The sequence below is a fragment of the Poecilia reticulata genome, linkage group LG2 (genome assembly GCF_000633615.1).
Source record: "Poecilia reticulata strain Guanapo linkage group LG2, Guppy_female_1.0+MT, whole genome shotgun sequence".
In the NCBI taxonomy this organism is placed as follows: domain Eukaryota; kingdom Metazoa; phylum Chordata; class Actinopteri; order Cyprinodontiformes; family Poeciliidae; genus Poecilia; species Poecilia reticulata.
The window spans coordinates 6507178-6517843 of record NC_024332.1 but is presented as its reverse complement, the minus strand read 5'-3'; the positions used below and the strand labels follow the sequence as shown (position 1 = coordinate 6517843).

At 39.3% G+C, this 10666-nt stretch overlaps 1 protein-coding gene across 2 annotated transcripts in view; it reads left to right on the top strand.

Moving 5' to 3' along the window:
• Positions 1 to 6091: 6091 nt before the first annotated feature.
• LOC103474330 (beta-1,3-galactosyltransferase 1-like) overlaps positions 6092 to 10666 on the top strand; it is a 122354-nt gene continuing 117779 nt past the window's right edge. Inside the window, exon 1 of one of the 2 annotated variants that reach the window (XM_008425198.2) lies at positions 6092 to 6391. The gene's annotated coding sequence lies outside the window, so the exon portion shown is untranslated. Of the gene's footprint in view, positions 6436 to 10666 lie in introns of both variants that reach the window. The other variant, XM_017303782.1, reaches the window with a different exon arrangement.

Genomic DNA, 10666 nt, shown 5'->3' with positions numbered 1-10666 from the left:
CTTCTTCATTAGCTTTCTTTGTGTCTGAATAAAAAGTTTCCCCTCTTTTCATTTTTTTTCCTTTCCTAGGTGTGAATTCGAGACTCTTAAATCTGACTGCACAACATTACAAGAAAAAGAAAACAGTTTCTTGGATTGATATATTGGTTCAGTCGACATAGACTCAACATGCTACTCACCACTATCAGACCCGATATTATTTCCAGGCCTTTTTACTTGCATGACAGCCGGCACCAAACCTCCTGTTATTGATTCTTACACCTGACAGCTTCGTAAAACATTTCTGTTGGCACTCATGTTGGAGAACCCTCTCCCAATGTTTTCTTTCTTTTTTCACACCAAGTTTGTGACATGCAGCTGCAAAAGTATTCCAACAGTTTAAGATTTATTCAGGTTTCTCACATAAAAATCCCCCACCAAGTTACATGTATTCCTGTTGAGATTTTATATGACGAACCAACAGGAAGTAGCACACATTTGTGAATCGGAATCAATTTCACATTTTTGTTTTTACAAAATTTGAAGAGTGATCCTCTTTTACTCTGTTACTCCAAAATAAAGTTGACTGTAATCAACTGCGTAATCCATTAATCTGACAAAAAATGAGCTGAGTACAAATGCTAACATTCTAAATAAAAGAATTAATGTTTGGGTTTGTAACATGATTAAATGTTGGCAAGGTAAAGTGGTTATTTATAAAAAAATAAAGATCGCTCCACTTTTAAAGACGCATCGATGTCTAGCCAAAAAAACTGAAAATAAGTCGCCTAACAAAAGAGATGGACTCAAATAAGTACAAAAGAGGATAAGAGCCACTGAAAAATATGGACTTCCGACTTTGTTTTACAGAATTTGAGATTAAAGTCAGAAAAGTAAAGTTGTCCATACATAAGTAGAATCCAAAGTTTTTTAGCTTAAAGATAATTTAACAGGTGTAATTTGCATATGTACATTAAAGAAGAAGTGTGGATGCACCACTGCCATCTAGTGGTCAAGCTGGAAAGAGAAACCGTCAAAAGAGCAATCTATGAAACTACAACTATTTATGGCTAAATGTTGAAGATATGTTATCTAGAGTTACAAAGCAATGATTATAATTTTTTTCATATATATCCTCATACTTTCATGAAACAATATGTAGCATTTTTTTTAAAATATCTTTTTCTTAACAGTACTCCCCTGTAGCAGGTAGATTTTCTGGACTTTTTTTGTAATGTGGAGTCCATTACAAACTAACTGAAACTTATTAATACACATAATAGCCAACAGTGTTTTTCCTTGTGGATCAGTGTTACTGTAGTTTTAAATGTGCCTGACCCTGCATAAACCACCTTGAAAACTCTGTCCACCTGAGGTCTCTGGAAAAAGACGTATTGATTTTCCTTGATAACAGCCCGCCGTAGAACTTAGATTTTCCCATTAGGTGGCTTTTGACAGCCCTTACAGAATTTTCCATTCCTCTCAGTTACAGGTTTACCACATGGCGTAATTGGCTTTGAAGACAGTATACGCCTTTGTTAATTACAGCAGCTAAAGAGTGCCATAAAAGTGATGACTTCACAGTTTCTGTGAGTCATGCGGATTTCTCCTCGGTTGCCCGTTGAACAACTCAGCATCCTGTTCTGATTTGCCGCTTGGCATCTTTTTAATTGGAGCTTTTCCCCAGCAATGATTTTCTTGACAGTCAAAGGTAATGGGTGAGGGGGTTACATGTTGCTGTAGAAAGTGTAGAATCAGGGGAAGGAAGAATGTATATGGAGTTACATAACAAAAATAACCGAAATTGCACATTTCTATCAAGACATATCTGGACATTATGACCAGCCTCCTAGTTGTGAGTAGATTCACATTTGCAGCTAAAACAGCCTAGTCTTCTCATTATATTGGATCTCAGTACTGTATTCATACCATTTGAACGTTTTCTGCTTTTTTTTGTCATGTTACAACCACAAACTTAATTGTATTTTATTTTTATGTAAAAGACCAATCTAAAGTTTCGGGAATATTTACAAATAATCTAAAAAAAAATTGCGTATCTGTATTTCCCCTCTGGTATTTATGAATAAGAGTGGTTACTTACTGAAAGACTTTTTTTTTAAAATCTGTTGTGTAAATAGTCTAGTGAGGATTTTGCGCCCCCTAGTGTTCGATAAGTGCACCGTATTTCTTGCACCACACCTGAGAGTTTCCTGGATTTTGATTGGTGGTCAGGAGACATGGCTGTTTCCGGTTAAACCCAACCAAGCTTGTGGCGGGATGTGCAGGTTAGCCAATTTCAGCCTTTAACCTTTGACTTCCTTTACCGTTAGTTAGGAGGACATTTAACTGTGCGTTAACTAGAAATTTTGAATAAAGTTTTAACAAGCTGGAACCGTTTCTCCGGTAGGAAAAACCCAGCAGGATCCAACTAACACACCTCTACTTAGATTAAACTACCGTATTTTCCGCACTATAAGGCGCACCGGATTATAAGGCGCACCTTCAATGAATGGCCTATTTTAAAACTTTTTTTATATATAAGGTGCATAGAATAGACCTTTAAGTTTGGGTTGCCAATTTGTTCCGTACTCTTATTATTACACATCCACATTTGCAAAGAAGTGGTCCCCGAATACATTATACAGTAGGCTGCCCCAGTCATTGTTTCACTCACGGTGTTGGTGTTGCGAAATTGTGCTCAACTGCTTTCTGGGTAACACAGACCAACCGACACGCTGCCGACGCAGTCTCTGTCTCTCTTCCCCCGCCCCCGGCGTTAAATGTATAGAGGCTGGTCCCTTGGTAACCTTAGTAGAAGCACCCCGGATGAATGTCTAAACCCACTTTGTTGACATAAAGAATGTGAACAAAACAGTCCGACTCGGGTGGGAGAGGAGAGCCGGACGATGGTCACCCTTCTCCGTTCGCGCACAGCATGTTCATGGAGTACGTGGTGCTAAATAACCTGCAGACCACCTGATTATCAGGTCGGTAGGTAGATACATAGACATAATATAAGATATAAGATATATTATGTCTATGGGTAGATAGGTCAGTCAAACTTTATTAACAAACCAGCGTTCTGACAACTATCCCAGCATGCACCACGCGCTTCTTCTTCTACGGGCGAAAATGAAGTCGGCGGCTGCTTACTGTAGTTGCTAGGCCTATTGTGGCTCAATATTGGTCCATATATAAGGCGCACCGGATTATAAGGCGCACTGTTGGCTTTTGAGGAAATTGAAGGTTTTTCGGTGTGCCTTATTGTGCGGAAAATACGGTACATCTGAGTTCTACATCTGACTTGGCTTTGTTGAAGACTATACGCACCCAAAAATGAAACCGTATTCAAGGTAAGGAGAGTTTGTTGGTGGTGTCGTTTGTATTGAAGCTGTTGTGCCAATTTTTAAGGTCATGTTGGTGCTTTTATGGCTTTTTTGAGCAACTGAAATAGTTTTTGTTGGGTATCTGATGAAGGCCAATGACGCAATTGCGTCCTCCTCACATTTTAAAATTTACCTGAACTTGTTCCATTGTCTACTTGTCTTTATGTAACTTCAGTAAGTTACAGTACTTGTATTTTAGTATTTCTATCCTCTTTGTGGAGGGTGTGGAAACGATCATGGGTCTTACTTCCAGTAGCGACCGGAAATAGCAGTATTTCACTGCCTAATTATATATATTTTTATTTTAGAAGAAAATATGAACATTAAATTACTAGTATGTGCCATTGATATAAAATTTCTACATAGTTTGTCAGTAGATCTTGTTTTATAGAATATGCATAAACCATGACATCAGTTACTATATATCCTATTTGTTCTGTACTGTTCTCAACATTTGGGTCAAATTCACTGGAGTCTTAAATAATACAGTATCTTTAATAGCTGGATTAGAAAACAAAGGGAACACAATCTAAAATTCTGATTTAAAACAAGGATATTTCAGTATTTTTTATATTTAAATGGTTTATAGTTGATAGTAGTGCTTTGCAAAGGAAAGGCTGGTAAAACATTAATGGGTCACTAGAGACCGTGACTTGTTTTGTAGTTCAGATGTGATTCAGGTGACATTTTAGTACCAAGAAAGCAGAAATGAAATGTGTTTTCAACGGTTCCTCTGTTTTGTCTTTGTGGAGCTTTATAAATTCGGATAAATGTGTGAGTTTGAAGGCTTAAAGTTAGATCTGGGGGTGTAGAAAAAGAAAGAAATGATCTTACCACCTCCGGCCCGCTTCTCATTGCAGCCTGCCAGCAGCTTCAGGCTAACTGTAGCTGCATCTAAAATAACAAACCCAAATCTCTTACAACACTCCCATTTCCATTGTTCATACTGCATCTTTTACAGTTGTGTTGGACATTATTACATCTGAAATACGTCTTCAAAACCCAATTGAACATTTTTTTTTATGATCATGAAATAATTTTTTAAGGACCATTCAAGAGACATTTGGGCACATTGAGTATAACTGTGCAACTTGCAGTAATGAAAAGCTACCAGATCCAGTCGACAAATCAGCAGAAAGCAATTAAAGTCTGTCCTGAAAGAGCTGCGTCCAAGGTGAGGCCTTGGCCAGCTGGAGCATTATTTTCAGAAATGACAGACCAACTGCATGCTGAGAAAATGTGGCCACAATATGGCGGCTCATTACTTTCTCCAAGGCTCCACTTAATTTGATTTCAACATGATTTGTTTGTTCAGCACTCTAATAATTTAAAATAAAATGTGTTATAAAAAAGGATGTGAAAGAAACTAAAAAAGCAAAACCTTAGCTTTTGATAATGAAAGTGTCCTTTTGTGCGGCCAATATGAGCTTTGATTGTGGAGTTGTTCATTAGGATTTTATTTCCCAAATTGTACTTTGAATGTAGCTTTTCAGTCTGTGTTCAATAAGAAGAGGTTGATAGAATATTTAAAACAGCTACTTTGGTTACAGATGAATATGATTTTCCATTTTATTTTATAGTAAATGCATTTGTACTCGAAACTTTTAAATTTCCCAAGTGAAAACAAAACATTTTTACAATCTTATGTTTTAACCTGAAAAAAAACCCCATGATTTTCTTACGAACCTCAACATTAAAGTCCAATATGACCACTGTGTGTGTAGACTGCAATATTTGCATGTTACACTATTTGTGGTTCACCTTTGACCGTTTTATATTGAGTAATATCAGTTGCACACATAGTATTGTACAACATGTACTCAAGAACAAGTTCTTTATACAGTTTAGTCAAAAACTACTGGTATACTTGCTATTAGCTGTTAGCCGGTTCACTGCATTGCAACAGTTAGCAAACCTAGTGTGCCCACCTGGATAAGCGTTGCTTATTTAAGTCTGTTTACAAATTGAGCATTTTTTTAAGACTTTATGGTTGGTTCAGGTATTAGTTTTCCAATCTTTCAATAACACATAATTATCAAATGATATTTTCAAATTTCCTGTCAACTTTAAACAATTGTAACTCAAAAACACGACGGGCTGCTGAATAAATGACTGCCACAGCACCCAAACACCGGGCTTAGCAAATTTTCTGGGGGAAACCTTGTGGCTGTTCTTAGTGATCCAGCTAACTGTTATTGTTGCCATTTTGAACTCGGACATCTTTTCAGTTTGGAAGTCTGACCCCAGCTGCAGGTATATTTTGTTTTTCCTCCCAACTGGAAACCTAAAATTCTGGACTTTAAAATAAAATGCACTCAGTCACGTGTGATGTCACCTCCTGGTGGTAGTTCCAGTTTCTGGGATAAATTAAATGCAGCAAAAAGATGGCTTACCAAAAAATTTAACATTAGTAGGGTAATCACTTCCTGGAAGATAATTTTCTGAAATGCGCTGCAGATATTTGGTATTTCCAACAACAGATTTTAAGGCAATATATCAACAAGAAAATATCTATAAAATATGTTTTTGGTTGTAACATGACATTCTGAAGAAGTTCAATGGGTGTGGATACTTTCTCAACTTTCTCCAATGTGTTGGATCAGCCGCAGTAACATGAGAGTGTTTCCGAACAGCAGTCGGGCTTTGTGCTGAAGCCTCCCCTGCTGTCTAAACGGAACGTGGGTGTAGTTTGGATCAGATGCTCGAGCGCTCGCTCTGTTGCTTCAAAGTCTTATCTCGCGCTGGAACAAAAACCCCGACGTCGCTGCGCTCGCGCCCGCTCTCTGCCGCGGCCAGGTCCCTATTGGCTACAGTTCCTCCTCCCCGTCAGTCCTCCGCTGATTGGGCGGACGGCTCCCCCCCCTCACCACCACCGTTTCCCTTCTCTCCCTCCGCGGCACCGGCAGCACGAGAGCGGCGTGCGGCGCGAGAGACGCCGCGCGGCGAGGATAGAAGCGGAGAGGACGGAGCTGAGAGAGACCCGGGACAAGTTATTGGAACGGAGGAAGCCGGGAGCGCTGGCGCGGGTAGGTGTTTGCAGAAGAGCGGACCACTGGGTGTGTGTTTTGAGGTGAGCGTGTGTGTTTTCTGGCGATGAAAACGGTCACCTCGGGCTGTCAGCTGCTGGAGGGATGCTGCCTGTGGGAGTGAAACTGAGTTAAATGGCTTGCTGCTTTGTTTAAGAACACGCTATTTGACCTTCGCTGATTTCTTTGATCTGTAGCTGCACCATAGTTGTGAGAAATATAGTTACTTAAGCTACATTTTTACCTTTCTGCATTTAACCTGTCATTTTAATGATAACTACCATAAGATGCTGCCTATTGGAGCAATATAGCTAAACCTGGGATCACTGCTGTACTTAATCTGTCATTTTAAGTGCATGCCATCATTTAGACAAGAGGAAGGATCACTGATGCTTTTCTTATTGGCATTTACATGCGTAAATAATAATAATACATTTTATTTCAAAGGCGCCTTTCTGGCACTCAAGGACACCGTACAATAATAAAAAACTGTGACAGAAACAAATAAAATGTAACAAGTAAAAGTAGATAAAAATAAATAAAACAAAACAATGTATCTATATAAAAACTATGTAAAATCAGGCAAACCAATTGTGTCATGTGGAAAAGGCAGATCTAAAAAGGTGTGTTTTGAGTTCGGTTTTAAAATTTGATAATGACTTTATGTTTCTAAGGTATGGTGGTAATGAGTTCCATAGTTGGGGAGCAGAGCGACTGAAAGCTCTGCTCCCCATGGTGGTGAGACGGGCAGAGGGGACAGTGAAATGGATTGAGGAGGATGATCTGAGGGAGCGAGAGGGAATGGCAATATGAATAAGATTTGAAAGATATGGTGGGGAGAGATTGTAAAGGGCCTTGAAAGTGTACAGAAGAATTTTGTAATCTATGCGGAACTTGGTGGGCAGCCAATGGAGTCTTTGCAGGACAGGAGTGATGTGGTGCATGGATGGGGTTTTGGTAATGATACGGGCAGCTGAATTCTGGACCAGTTGGAGCTTATGAAGAGATTTCTGGGTGAGACCAAACAGAAGGGAGTTGCAGTAGTCCAGGCGTGATGTCACAAGACAGTGAACAAGGATGGCAGTGGAATGGGGAGTAAGGGAGGGGCGGAGGCGGTTGATGTTGCGTAGGTGAAAATAAGCCGAGCGGGTNATGTDATTAATDTGAGACTGGAAAGACAGRGTGCTGTCAAGGATGACACCCAGACTCTTTACCTGAGGGGAGGGAGAAACGGGACAGTTATMAATTACAAGACTGAAGCTTTTGATTTTGGCCAGAGTAGATTTGGTACCAATGAGAAGAACCTCTGTTTTATCACTGTTAAGCTGAAGCAGATTTGAGGAGAACCAATAAATGCCAATAAGGAAGATAAAACAAACCAGTAAGGGAATGAATATATAGAAGTAGATGGGAGCAAGCTGCCTTTTTAATACTGCTGTGCACCTTGACGCTTAATATGAGTGTAAGTGGTTATCAGGCTGTAGATCCATGCCACATTCTGCTGAGTGTCACCACAGTACACTCTAGGTTAACGGAGAAAATGGAAAGCTCTGGATACGACCTTTAGTGACACGCCAGTCAAAGGGTCAGAGTAATTCATGCTGCGAGCCGAGGGGGGGAAAAAATCCCCTTCTAGAGATTTATTCTCACACCTAGCTTTGAAACCCGAACACCATGGATCTCCCTCCTACATGTCCGATTCTCCTTCGTCTTTTTTTTTTTTTTTTTTTTTTTTATTTGGAATTACAGCGCTCCTTGATGTGGTTACATCAATACCTCTCCAGTCCTGGGGTTACACCAGAGCAGCAGAGCTCATCTCTTCTTTTAAGCAACTGTTGGCTTTCAACCTGAAAGAGACAGCCTGGGTAGTTAACACTGGCAGCCCTGAGTCACCACTGAGGATGAAAACAGAAAGAAACCCTGGAAGCTTTAAAACCACTTTCAATGTTTCACATTTCTGCTTAGCAATCACAAACTCATTTTGTTGGGATTTTTATAAACTAACACAAGGTGTCTGTTTGACTTAACTACTTAGACACAGAATGGAAAAACAGACGATCCAACATTCACTTCTTCGTACATTGTGCAAAATAGAGCAGAGTAGTTTCAAAAGCTTTTTACAAACAAATATGACATAATGTGACATGTATTCCTGTTCAACCCCTTTTACCTTGATACCCCCAAATAAAGTACCTCAAGCCATTTGTAAGACTCTGTAAGCATTTAGATGAGACCAGAGTGTAACTTTTCTGCCAGCTTGCAAAATGTGACTCAAGGAGTCGTGTTACTCTGAACACACCTGGTGGCAGCAGCATCCTGTGGGGATGCAGAACCAGGGCAGCCCTGGACAAAAACCTGCTGGAAGCTGCAAAAGAACCTAGACTGAAACAGAGACAATGACCTTAAACATACAGCCAGAGCTGCATTGTGATTGGTTTAAACTGAAGCATATTCATGGATTAAATGGGATTAATCTGGGAAACTTTATCAATCTAAGCAATTGTTTTGCCTTCTTGAGCTGCAAAAGCAAAATGACTCTTGTACTATTTATGAATACCTATTAGCAAAAATACTTCTATTTCTAGCTTTTATAAAAAGGATAACAATACTTTTACAGAAAGACAATGACTACATTTTCTTGAAATCCTTATTTATGAAAAATGTTGGGAAAAAACTATTTGCAACCTAATAATAAAAAGTTAATTAAACGTATGTAATTCTGGTTTATGTTGACAACACGTTTAAATTGGATATTTAAATCATTGCTCAGTTCTTTACAATCTTGGTTAAGCTTATTAAAGACTTAGCCAGGTTACAGATCAGTGGCCTAGTCAAACCTCAGACTTGAATCAAAATGAGAATCATACAATAGTTTGCTCTCTGATTAATTATAGTGAGGTTGCGTTATGTAAGACTGGACAAAAAATTGTATGTTTTCTATTTGCAAAGCTTTACAGTGATCTTAGGAAAATGTTATACCTTTGGGCAATGTCTTGTTTTTTAATTATTTAACTTTTTTTTTTTTCTGTGGAACCCAAACTCCAACAAATGTTCTCATTGATTCCGTTTGCCCTCCTCACATCTGCTGGAATCTTTCAAAAAGCGACAACCGCCGCAGATCAATAAATCACTAATGCACCGTCAGAAAGAGTTATGATTTTTTTTTTCTGAGGCATCTCCTCCAAAATCAATGGTTCCCATCCGCCTTTTTAAAAAAAAAAACAAAAAAAAACAAGAAGTCGTAGCGAAAAGTTACTATTCAACACTTCCTCCTGTGATCACAGTCCTTATATCTGTAAAAGCTCTGTTTACGGCTGCTGTGTTGTAAGCTAAATCTTATTGACATCCTGTGAGAGGAAGCCAGCTCCGGGGCTCACGCATAATCCGCCCGGGTTTCACTCATTCAGCCCTTCACACCAGGGCTTTCTACTTGTGATGGCATCCTGCCTGTCTGAGTTACGCAGCGACTAAAAGCATCGATCTTTTCCACATATTCTACATTAAATCACTTCATGCAGTTCTCTCACGGATAGGAAATTGAAGGTGTATTTTTGGCTGGGTTAGAAAGGGGGGGTGAAAGAAAGGCCCCTTAGGCCACAATCAGATTCTTTTTAATTACATCATATTTCAGTGCTGGGAATGATTGGATTTCGATTTATGGCCCAACATGCAGCCCTCCAAGATGAGATAAACTGTACGTGACATTGATGAATGGTGTTTGTAAAGACCGCAAAAGAAAAGTGGATTACCGGCAGACTTATTAACTCATTTCATACTTTCAATGTACTTATGCTTTTGATGCTGCTTTTCTTGTCAGCTCGGTTTAATGGGAAAATCTGTCAGCCCGTAGATTGCTGTTGGTTGCTGTTAGCGTGATGGCATTTGGGTGCCCTCGGGGAACAGTACAGCATGGCTTGTCAAATGTCAGCTGTGTTTCTTTAGTCTGCTTTGGAAATTGCCACTTTATAAAGACTATCAGTTTGAATTTGGGCCCATTTTCCTTTCACCGGCATTGGCTTCACATCACGCTTGGAATTAGTGTCAGTCACCATTAAGCGATAATGTAGAGGTGCCAAAATATGAGGTACCTTAAATGCCAATTTGAAGCTGCGGTCTGAGACAGTAGTCATGGTTTCCTCCTTGGTGAACTGACAGCTGTTATAGCAAACACAAATATGTTATTGACACAGTGGCTTCAAAAAAGAAATGTTCATTCGCCTTAAAATTTTCCTATTCATTCAACCACCACAAATTTTTCGCTGTTTTATATATATA